Consider the following 8,348-nt stretch of genomic DNA (forward strand, 5'->3'; position numbering starts at 1 on the left):
TGCATATCTGAGATTATTGATATTTCTCCCAGCAATCTTGATTCCAGCTTGTGCTTCTTCCAGCCCAGCGTTCCTCATGATGTACTCTGCATATAAGTTAAATAAGCAAGGTGACAATATACAGCCTTGACGTACTCCTTCTCCTATTTGGAATCAGTCTGTTGTTCCACGTACAGTTCTAACTGTAGCTTCCTGACCTGCATACAGGTTTCTCAAGAGGCAGGTCAGGTGGTCTGGTATTCCCATCTCTTTCAGAATTTTCCACAGTTTATGGTGATCGACACAGTCAAAGGCTTTGGCATAGTCAATAAAGCAGAAGTAGATGTTTTTCTGGAACTCTCTTGCTTTCTCCATGATCCAGCGGATGTTGGCAATTTGATCTCTGGTGCCTCTGCCTTTTCTAAAACTTGCTTGAACATCTGGGAGTTCACGGTTCACATATTGCTGAAGCCTGGCTTGGAGAATTTGGCTAAAAACAGGAGGTTTCATTAGAAATCTGTGTAAGAAGTTAGATCCCAAACTGTCCCTCCACTGCAAACAGAAAAGAGACAGATCTTACCTCATCCTAGCAAAAGACTGAAGTTTTATTCATTTTAGTAGATGAGAAGGACAGCAAGTTTCTGAACTTGGGGACATCGAATACAGCAGATGAAAGAGATACTATAATGCACATATGGAGAATAAAGGATACTTTACACGTTAAATATTGATGCCAGCTTTCTTTTCACAATCAGATTTCCAAATGCTGGAGAGTGGATAGGGTCCTCTCTTGAGAATCCGACCAGTTCAAGGGGGAAAATATATTATCGCTGGAGATTTCCTAATGAAATAAATAGATCACATAGATCATCTTATATAATGCTTCCACAGTTGAAAAACCTAATCACATGAACAAAGATTTATAATGTATTCAGACAGTCAAGGGTCATCAGATATGAGAAATATGAAACAAAGTAAACAAAAAAACCAAACAAAAAAGTAGGGTACAAACTTTGCAGAAAGAGGAAAACTTTTATAAAGGATATATAGTCACAGAGAGGTAAGATACTATATCCATAAAACAAGAATGCGATGATATGAGAAAAGAACATTCAGAATACACAGAGCTGAAGAGCTATTGGAAATAAAATTAAAATTCAATAAAAGATTTGGAATATAAAGTTGAGAAAATCTCAGAAAAGAAAGCAAAACGCGTGAGATTAAAAATCAGAGAAAATAAGTAAAGGATCACTTTAGAAGATCCAAATTTGAATAAGCTGAGTTACTTTTGTAGAAGGAAATTAAAGTAATTTAAATCATTTGCTGAAGTATTCTAATGAGTTCTTAAGTTTTACAAACTGTTCCTTTTAAAAGTTTTAGTTGTTTTTCTTAATTATAGCTTAATTTTATAAAAGTTGCAGAGCAATGTACATAGTTTAAGAGGCAAATAATTCTATAAGGCTTACAGAGAAGAGTAATAGCAGTCTCTCTTTTGCATTCCTGTCTTCCACAAACACAGGGCAAGGAAAAACAGACGAGAATACATCATCAACAAAATAATTTCAGAACATTTCTCAAAATTGAAAGACTTGAATTTCCAGTTCAAAAGAGCTCATCACTAAAGAGAAAACTAGATCCACATCAAGGCAGAGTTTTAATCACTTGAGACAAAAAAAAAAAAAAATCTCCCCAGAGAAAAAGAGAAGAAAAAAAAGTTCCTGCATATAAAGGATCATGAATCATTATGGCATTTTATTTTTCCACAGCAACCCTGGAAGCTACAAAACAATGGAACAATGCCATAAAAGCTTGAAGGAAAAAATAATTTTCCAGCTAGAATTCTACATTCAGTGAAACTAAGAAATAAGTATGAGGGCAAAGTAAAACACCTATAGTCTCAACAGTTTTATCTCTCATACCCTCTTTCTTGGTAAACTACTGGAGGATGTACTCATCAAAAAACAAAACAATAAATACAAAAGAGGAAGATACAAGAAAAGGCAATAGGAGAACCAAGTCAAGAAGACAAAAAAGGGAGATTCTAAGATGATGGTTTTCAGCAGATATAAGAAGCAAGCTGTCTATATTTAAGCAGATCATGGGAGAGATTCCTCTGGAAAAAGAATAAACTGAAAGAAGAGATAATGTACTCAAACTTATTGAGAGGAAGGATAGAGAAGAATCTGAAGGTGAAGTGTTTCTAGGTACATAGAAAACAAAACAAACAAAAGAGAGAGGAAAATTATTTATTCCAGGGAAAACAAAAGTTATGCAGTAAGAAAAAAAGTAGTCATTTATATACCTCATGGCTTGTCTGTGACTAGCCTTTATTACAAAGCCATAATTATTCAACACTGTGTTTTATTTCAGGTGAGATTTCTATTAATATGTGAATGGTAAAAATCTGCCATCTCTAGAGATTTCTTTAAGAAAATCAGAGATACCAAGGAAACATTTCATGCAAAGATGGCACAATAAAGGACAGAAATGGTATGGACCTAACAGAAGCAGAAGATATTAAGAAGAGGTGGCAAGAATACACAGAAGAACTGTACAAAAAAGATCTTCATGACCCAGATAACCACGATGGTGTGATCACTCACCTAGAGCCAGACATCCTGGAATGTGAAGTCAAATGGGCCTTACGAAGTATCACTATGAACAAAGCTAGTGGAGGTGATGGAATTTCAGTTGAGTTATTTCAAATCTTGAAAGATGATGCTGGGAAAGTGCTGCACTCAATATGCCAGCAAATTTGGAAAACTCAGCAGTGGCCATAGGACTGGAAAAGGTCAGTTTTCATTCCAATCTGTAAGAAAGGCAATGCAAAAGAATGCTCAAACTACGGCACAATTGCACTCATCTCCCACGCTAGTAAAGCAATGCTCAAAATTCTCCAAACAAAGCTTCAACAGTAAATGAACCATGAACTTCCAGATGTTCAAGCTAGTTTTAGAAAAGGCAGAGGAACCAGAGATCAGATTGCCAACATCCACTGGATCATGGAGAAAGCAAGAGAGTTCCAGAAAAACATCTACTTCTGCTTTATTGACTATGCAAAAACTTTTTACTGTGTGAATCACAATTCTGAAAGAGATGGGAATACCAGACCACCTGACCTGCCTCTTGAGAAATCTGTGTGCAGGTCAAGAAGCAACAGTTAGAACTGGACATGGAACAGCAGACTGGTTCCAAATAGGAAAAGGAGTACGTCAGTGTTGTATATTGTCACCCTGCTTATTTAAGTTATATGCAGAGTACATCATGAGAAATGCTAGGCTGGAGGAAGCACAAGCTGGAATCAAGACTGCAGGGAGAAATATCAATAACCTCAGATATGCAGATGACACCACCCTTATGGCAGAAAGTGAAGAAGAACTAAAGAGCCTCTTAATGAAAGTGAAAGAGAAGAGTGAAAAGTTGGTTTAAAGCTCAAATTCAGAAAACTAAGATCATGGCATTCTGTTCCATCACTTCATGGCAAATAAACAGCAAAACAATGGAAACAGTGGCTGACTTTATTTTTTGGGCTCCAAAATCACTGCAGATGGTGACTGCGGGCATGAACTTAAAAGACGCTTGCTCCTTGGAAGAAAACCTATGACCAACTTAGACAGCATATTAAAAAGCAGAGACATTACTTTGCCAACAAAGGTCTGTCTAGTCAAGGATATGGTTTTTCAGTAGTCATGTGTGGATGTGAGAGATGGACTATAAAGAAAACTGAGTGCCGAAGAATTGATGCTTTTGAACTGGTGTTGGAGAAGGCTCTTGATACTCCCGTGGACTGCAAGGAGATCCAACCAGTCCATCCTAAAGGAAATCAGTCCTGAATGTTTACTGGAAGGACTAGTGCCAAAGCTGAAGCTCCAATACTTTGGCCCCCTGATGCGAAGAACTGACTCACTGGAAAAGACTGTGATGCTGGGAAAGATTGAAAGCAGGAGGAGAAGGGGACAACAGAGGATGAGATGGTTGGATGGCATTGCTGACTCGATGGACACGAGCTTGAGGAAGCTCTGGGAGTTGGAGATGGACAGGGAAGCCTCGTGTGCTGGAGTCCATGGAGTCACAACGAGTTGGACAAGACTGAGTGACTGAACTAAACTATGAATTGAATATCTACATGATCTGCAGTGATGTCTCCTTACATTTTTCATTTAATTTGTGGCTTTATTTAATTGAGAGCTAATTACTTTACAATATTGTAGAGGTTTTTGCCATACATTCACATGAATCAGCCATGGGTGAACATGTGTCCCCCATCCTGAATCCCCCTTCCACCTTCCTCCCCATCCCATCCCTCTGGGTTGTCCCAGGGAATCGGCCCTGAGCACCCTGTTTCATGCATCAAACCTGGACTGGCAATCTGTTTCACATATGGTAATATACATGTTTCAATGCTATTCTCTCAAATCATCCCACCCTCACCTTCTCCCACAGAATCCAAAAGTCTCTTCTTTATATCTGTGTCTCTTTTGCTGTCTCGCATATAGGGTCATCATTACCATCTTTCTAAATTCCATATATATGCATTAATATATTATATTGGTGTTTTTATTTCTGACTTACTTCACTTTGTATAACAGGCTCCAGTTTCATCCACCTCATTAGAACTAACTCAAATGCATTCTTTTTAATAGCTGAGTAATATTCCATTGTGTATACATACCACTGCTTTCTTATCCACTCATCTGCCAATGGACATCTAGGTTGCTTCCATGTCCTAGCTATTGTAAATAGTGCTGAGATGAACACTGGGGGACACATGTTTCTTTCAATTCTGGTTTCCTCAGTGTGTATGCCCAGCAGTGGGATTGCTCAGTCATATGGCAGTTCTATTTCCAGTTTTTTAAGGAATCTCCACACTGTTCTCCATAGTGGCTGTACTAGTTTGCATTCCCACCAACAGTATAAAAGGGTTCCCTTTTCAGCACACCCTCTCCAGCATTTATTGTTTGCAGCCTTTTTGATAGCAGCCATTCTGACTGGTGTGAGATGGTACCTCACTGTGGTTTTGATTTGCATTTCTCTGATAATGAATGATGTTGAGCATCTTTTCATGTGTTTGTTAGCCATCTGTATGTCTTCTTTGGAGAAATGTCTGTTTAGTTCTTTGGCCCATATTTTGCCTGGGTCATTTATTTTTCTGGGATTGAGCTGCATGAGCTGCTTGTATATTTTTGAGATTAATTGTCAGTTGCTTCATTTGCTACTATTTTCTCCCATTCTGAAGGCTGTCTTTTCACCTTGCTTATAGTTTCCTTTGTTGTGCAAAAGCTTTTAAGTTTAATTAGGTCCCATTTGTTTATTTTTGCTTTTATTTCCAATACTCTGGGAGGTGGGTCATAGAGGATCCTGCTGTGATTTACGTCAGCGAGAGTTATGCCTATGTTTTCCTCTAAGAGTTTTATAGTTTCTGGTCCTACATTTAGATCTTTAATCCATTTTGAGTTTATTTCTGTGTATGGTGTTTGAAAGTGTTCTAGTTTTTTTTCTTTTACAAGTGGTTGACCAGTTTTCCCAGCACCACTTGTTAAAGAAATTGTCTTTTCTCTGTTGTATATTCTTGCTTCCTTTGTCAAAGATAAGGTGTCCATAGGTTCATGGATTTATCTCTGGGCTTTCTATTTTGTTCCATTTATATATATTTCTGTCTTTGTGCCAGTACCATACTGTCTTGATGACTGTAGCTTTGTAGTATAGTCTGAATACAGTCAGGTTGATTCCTCCAGTTCCATTCTTCTTTCTCAAGATTGCTTTGGCTATTTGAGGTTTTTTGTATTTCCATATGAATTGTGAAATTATTTGTTCTAGTTCTGTGAAAATTACCGTTGGTAGATTGATAGGGATTGCATTGAATCTATGACTGCTTTGGGTAGTATACTGATTTTCACAATATTGATTCTTCCGATCCATGAACATGGTATATTTCTCCATCTATTTGTGTCATCTTTGATTTCTTTCATCGGTGTTTTATAGTTTTCTATATCTAGGTCTTTTGTTTCTTTAGGTAGATTTCTTCCTAAGTATTTTATTTTTTTCATTACAATGGCTAATGGAATTATTTCCTTAATCTCTCTTTCTGTTTTCTTATTGTTTAGTGTATAGAAATGCAAGGGATTTCTGTGTGTTAATTTTATATCCTGCAAGTTTCTATATTCATTGATTAGCTTTAGTAATTTTCTGGTGGTGTCTTTGTTTGATCAATCTAGCTGGAGATTTTCCCATTTTAGTGGTCTTTTCAAAAGCTAGATTTTGATGTAATGTATTACACCAAAATTTGATTCTTTGTATTGTTTGTCCATTTTCTATTGTATTACCTTCTGCTCGTTTTTTCATTTCTAGCGATCTACTTATGGATTTGCTTTGCTCTTCCTTTTCTAGCTTCTTAGGTAGAATTTTAAGATAAACTGACATTGGATCATCATCTTTTCTAATATAAATATTTAAAATTATACATTACTAACTCAACACTGCTTTTAACTGTATCCAACACTTTTAAAATATTTATTTATTTGGCTGCATCCGGTCTTAGTAGTGGCACATAGGATCTTTTTTGCAGCATGTATTATCTTTTGTTGCAGCATGGGGGATCTTTCAGTGCAGTACATGGGATTTTTAATTGTGTTGTTCAGGTTTCTCTCCAGCTGTACCATGTGGGCTGTAGAGCATGCAGGCTCAGTATTTGTGGCACACAGGCTTAGTTGCCCTGTGGCATGTGGAATCTTAGTTCCTCGACCAGGGATTGAACCCAGGTCCCCTGCATTGGAAGGCAGATTCTTATCCAGGTAAGTCCTCCCACAAATTTGATACACTATATTTTTATTTTTATTCATCTCAAAATATTTTCTAATTTCCTTTTTATCCCTGGATCACTTAGATGAATATTAACTTCCAAATACTTGGTGTTTTTCCAAATAGCTCTTGTTTATTTCTAATGTAATTTTGTCATGCTAGAAAACATACTCTATATACTTTCAACCCTTTAAAATATATGGAAACATGTTTTATGGCCCAGAATATGGTCTATCTTGGTGAATGTTCCATGTGTATTTGGAAAGAATGTGTATCATATTGTTGAATGGAATATTCTACAAATGTCAATTAGGTTAGGTTGGTTGATAGTGTTAACCAAGTTTTCTATATCCTCATTAATTTTTTGTATTCTCGTTCTATCAATTACTGAAAGAAAAATGTTGGAACCAAATCAAGAAAAAAAAAATGAAAAGACACAAATTCTTTGGAACATACAAATATAAAAACTGAATCAAGAACACAGAAAATCTTGACCGGTATCTATTAAAGAAGTTAACTTCTTAACTTAAAATCTTCCCATAAAGAAAACTCCAGTCTCAGATTATTTCAGTAGTGAATTTTATCAAATATTTTAAAAAAGAAATACTGCTAATCTTATACAAACTATTTAAGAAATTAAAAGAAGAAATACTTCCCAACTCATTTTATGAGGTCAGCATAATCCTGATGTGAAAGTCAGAAAAGAAAAATAAAACTATAGACCAATATCCCTCATGAACATACCTGCAGACATTGCCAACAAAATACTAACAAGGATTATGCATTTTGACCAAGTAGAGTGTATATAGCAGGAACGCAAAGTTGATGTAATATTTGAAAATTCATTCAATGTAATTTGTCTTAAGACTAAAAATGATAGGCCATATAATCATCTTAATACAAGGAAAAAAGAGAAAAAGTATCCTTGTTCTCACAACATGTATTCAACATTGTACTTAAAGTCTTACCCAGGGTAATAGGTCAAGAAATAAAGATATATATATATATAAGCAAAACCATCATCATGTGCTAATAACATGGTCATGTTTGTTATTTTTAAAAATCCTGAGATTATCTACAAAAAGCTACAAGAATACTGCATTGAACTGAATGCTTGTGTCACCCACAAAACCAAAATTCATACTGAAATCTTAATCCCCAATGTGACAGTATTAGAAGGTGAGAAACACTGGGCTAGAGGAAGCACAAGCTGGAATCAAGATTGCTGGGAGAAATATCAATAACCTCAGATATGCAGATGACACCACCCTTATGGCAGAAAGTGAAGAGGAACTCAAAAGCCTCTTGATGAAAGTGAAAGAGGAGAGTGAAAAAGTTGGCTTGAAGCTCAACATTCAGAAAACTAAGATCATGGCATGTGGTCCCATCACTTCATGGGAAATAGATGGGGAAACAGTGGAAACAGTGTCGGACTTAATTTTTTGGGGCTCCAAAATCACTGCAGATGCTGATTGCAGCCAGGAAATTAAAAGACGCTTACTCCTTGGAAGGAAAGTTATGACCAACCTAGACAGCATATTAAAAAGCAGAGACATGACTTCATCAACAAA

Source organism: Moschus berezovskii, chromosome X (genome assembly GCF_049115385.1).
Source record: "Moschus berezovskii isolate FMDL1 chromosome X, NW_MosBer_1.0, whole genome shotgun sequence".
NCBI classification, from domain to species: Eukaryota; Metazoa; Chordata; class Mammalia; order Artiodactyla; family Moschidae; genus Moschus; species Moschus berezovskii.